The sequence below is a fragment of the Sus scrofa genome, chromosome 15 (assembly GCF_054392235.1).
Source record: "Sus scrofa isolate SSC_HxYL_T2T_F1_AM1 chromosome 15, Sscrofa_HxYL_maternal_Yorkshire_Landrace_v2.0, whole genome shotgun sequence".
NCBI classification, from domain to species: domain Eukaryota; kingdom Metazoa; phylum Chordata; class Mammalia; order Artiodactyla; family Suidae; genus Sus; species Sus scrofa.
Genome location: NC_139397.1, coordinates 74,916,702 through 74,920,924, shown reverse-complemented (window position 1 = coordinate 74,920,924; position 4,223 = coordinate 74,916,702). Strand labels below are relative to the sequence as shown.

General features: G+C 36.7%; 1 pseudogene; it reads right to left on the bottom strand.

The window, feature by feature from the left end:
* Positions 1 to 3,082: 3,082 nt before the first annotated feature.
* Positions 3,083 to 3,334, bottom strand: LOC100519571 (cyclin-dependent kinases regulatory subunit 2 pseudogene; annotated as a pseudogene).
* Positions 3,335 to 4,223: the final 889 nt, after the last annotated feature.

The window sequence follows — 4,223 nt, the reverse complement described above, 5'->3', positions numbered from 1 at the left end:
ATATCTGTCAAAGTACAAATCCCCTGGCATCTAGAGAATCTGAGGACACAGAGCTGCAAGGAGTCAGCTTGCTCCTTCACAGAAGGCACATCATCTAACCAAACCATAACCTTTGGTATGAAGATGCAGTTGCTCTCCCCATTAGCAAATGAAATAAACAGAATAATCTATCATCAAGTAGAAGTCAAAGTGCAGGCTGCTTACCTGTTGGAATCAAGATAAACAAAAGGAAAATGTAGACTCATTTTTTAAAATTATTAACATAAAGAAATAACCTATTTTTGTTATCCAAACTAAAGGCATAATAAACTTTCATGAAACTCAGAGAAGACTGACCAAAACAAAGTAATGCGTTGGCAAAATCTGGGAAAACTCTGTGTTAATAACAAAAAAAAAAAAAAAAAAAAAGGACTGGCAACAACTAAATACTTATTCTTCTTGCATGTTTCTTAACTATCCCACTATCCACCTAATATTATCATCCTTGCCTGTTATTTAATATTATGTATAACACATAAAGGGGCAGTTTTCTGGTATTTGGTGCTGTGAAGATTTAGCCTTGCAAGGCCTGGGTCTGAGGCATCTGAACTCCACCTTTAAAAGTGAGATTCTTCACATGCTTTATTAGAATTCATATACTTCTTGGAGAATTAAATCTACCACCTGAGTTAGATAGGTATATTTAGAAATAAGCCTCCATTCTCACTTTATTTACTAACTTTATGATTTTAATTTTAAAATTTACTCAATTTTATAGTTCAGTGAAAGTTGAAATGGAACCATTTCAACATTGCAACTTCCAGTGAACTACAAAATACAATAAATTTTGATTTTAAAAATCACAGAATTAGTATATGAAGTGGGAATGACACCTTATTTCCAAATATCTATGTCTTATTCCAGCAGTACCTTCGAGGTATTATTATGTATCTTATATGTATAGGAAAGCATTGAGACTATATCATTTGGGAAGTTAAAAGTTAGCTACTGTCGGGAGTTCCCATCAGCTCAGCAGTAGCAAACCCAACCACTATCCATGAGGACACAGGTTAGATCTCTGGCCTTTCTCAGTGGGTTGAGGATCCAGCATTGTCGTGAGCTATGGTGTAGGTCACAGACACAGCTCAGATCCAGTGTTGCTGTGGCTCTGGCACAGGCTGGCGGATAAAGCTCAGTTTGGACCCCTTGCCTGGGAACTTCCATATGCTGCAGATATGGCCCTAAAAAGACTAACTAACGAAATAAATAAATAAATAAATAAAAGTTTGCTACTATCACTTAGAATGCTTTACTGAGTGGTGAGGTTTTTCTTTTAAAGAAAAATATTCTTTTTTCAAGTTTTATTGAAGTGGAGTTGATTTACATGGTTGTGATCATTTCTGCTGTACAACAAAGTGACTCAGTTATACATGTACACACATCCTTTACAGAAATGATAATTATCAGTTTCCTGCTCTGCCAAAGGGAACATATCTGATTCTTGTTTTAAATTTCACTAAATTATTTCTATTTTTTGAAAAAGCTTATTATGGCTTGCAGCCTGTATATTGCTTTCTGAAACTACATTTTCCACCAAAGAATGAAAGGATTTTCTTCTTTTGGTTCCAGTAAGTAAGGGAGTAGGGACTTCATCTAAGCAGAATGCACACACAATTTTTTATTACGAATGTCTGATCTCATTCACTTTTAATGAGATTTCATAAATTTTAGGTTTTCTTCATATATACATGTCATATACATGCATCTTCATATGTGCACAGGTGATTTCTGAACATTTTTTTAGAATCCACCCAACACCACATATAGACAATCAATAAGGAGGCTCTATCAGATTTTTGGCTGAGGTAGGGGGGTATGTGTGATAAATCTTACTTTAAAGGAAGCCAGTTAATAAGTATCCAAGTTTATAAAACAGACAACTTGAATTACTCAAACACTTATTGAAAGATTTCCCGTTTCTTTCAGTAGCAAATTCCCTAAGGAGCTTTCATATCAGTGATTCAAGAAGCATTTGTTGATTCCCTGCTATGCACCAACTGCTCTAATAAGTAAAAGCGGAGAAGAGATGAGAAAATTCTAATATCTTCCCTCCTGAAATCAGATGGTTGAGACAAATCCATAAGCAAATAATAATAATGTTTCAATATTTTATATCTTTATACTCTTAACTTTGTCTCCAAAAGAAGACAAAGGTCACTAAGTCACCACAACTGTGGGAAAAGTGCAACATTAGAAGCCCAAATAAAGCATGGAAGAGGAAATAACAAATACACTCCAATTTATAGTCAAATATACAAGAGATTTGACGATGAATAAGAGGAATCTTATAGAGAACTCACATACTGGAATCTGGCACGATGTTCAATCACAACCTTGAATATACATATATAACTAAATTCTATTCTAAATATCTATTAATAATTGCAGATAAATAGTTTATGCTATCTTACCATTTCTATTCTCTAATGGGTTGCTGATTTCAAAAGATGGTCATGCAAATACCAATTTGAAATAGCACATCAAAACATTGTTTTAGGGGAGAGCCCAGAAAAAAAAATTATAAATTTGCTTGTGTCCTCTATTTCCTCATAAAATTGTTAGGGATTTTAATCATTTGGTAAATATTAGACTTCTTAATAAATATCAAAATAAAACATTAGCTCTGTAAAGATTTACTTGAATCAATATAGTTTGAAAACATTACCTCCATGATTCAATCTATATGCAAAACTAAAAAAATTGTGCTTTATGCTCTATCTGTGGTTTCTAAAAAGTAGTTACTGGCTGCCTGGGACATAATAAAAACTTACTTGGACAGGTTTTTTTTAAATGCAACATACAAAATTTATTCAACAAAAGTAACAGATAAAGTCAAATAGGCACTTATATTAAGAGAAAAACTGACTAGAAGAAATTTTATTTTAAACAACTTATAGTAACCTACTTGCAGTTGTATTTAACTGAGCTCTGTTGCTGTGATAAATACAGCTCATGCAGGGGTATGGATGAACAATTTGTTCATTTTTCAAGTATTCATTGAATCCTATCTTATATACACGTATACATTAAATTTGACAAAGATTTAATTGATGATCCCCAGATGCTGATCTTTTGGAAGAGGTCGTCTAAAGAGAAGAATGTGTGGTTCTGGCTCATGAATCATGTAATGAACTCAGCCTACACTCTGTTGGACACCAAGTCTCCTCCACTCCTCTTCAGACATCAGATAGGTTTTGGGTACTTGCTTGGAAAGGTCTCTGGGTAACATGACACGCCAGTACTCATAGTGCTCATTGAAGTACTTATCCAATTAGCAGATCTGCTTCTGGGCCATCCTGCAAGCCGGCGGGTAGGCAGTGCTGGAAGGAAGTGATGGGGCATGAAGAGTGGGCATAGAGGGCCGCATGTCCAAGTCGGACCAAAGCAATGACTCTCGATAGGTGCTTTTTTTCTGACTAGAATCAGAATTCTCTGGGGGAGCACCACTGCTGTCCTTGGTCCTTATAGCTCTTAGAAATAAGCATGTAACTGAAGCCTGGCCATAGTAACTTGATCAGGAATAACCATGTGATTCAAGTCAGGCCAATCAAGGTCACTAGCAAGACTGGCTAGAGCTACAGGGAATGAGGTGCAACTTGTAAGGGTAACGTATATCTTTTTTTTTTTTTTTGCTATTTCTTTGGGCTGCTCCCGCGGCATATGGAGGTTCCCAGGCTAGGGGTCGAATCGGAGCTGTAGCCTCTGGCCTACGCCAGAGCCACAGCAACGCAGGATCCGAGACGCGTCTGCGACCTACACCACAGCTCACGGCAACGCCGGATTGTTAACCCACTGAGCAAGGGCAGGAACCGAACCCGCAACCTCATGGTTCCTAGTTGGATTCGTTAACCTCTGCGCCACAACGGGAACTCCGGTAATGTATATCTAAAGATGCTGGTGGCCAGCTTCACACCCCACACTGAAAACCCCCACTTAGACCGATGTTGATCCAGAGGAAAGCAAAGTCTAGAGATGGAATAAAAGACTCAGATTCTGGGTAACCTCAGTTACTTCATATTCATATTCTGGTAGCAGAACTAAGTGAGTCTCAATTAATGCAGTGTCAAACAAGTATGAGTTTCCATCCTCTCTCTCTTTCTTCCTAATTTCTTTATGTAAGACTTACAAAACTGCCAAAATGGGCACATTAGACTACATATTATAGACAATTATACTGTATGACT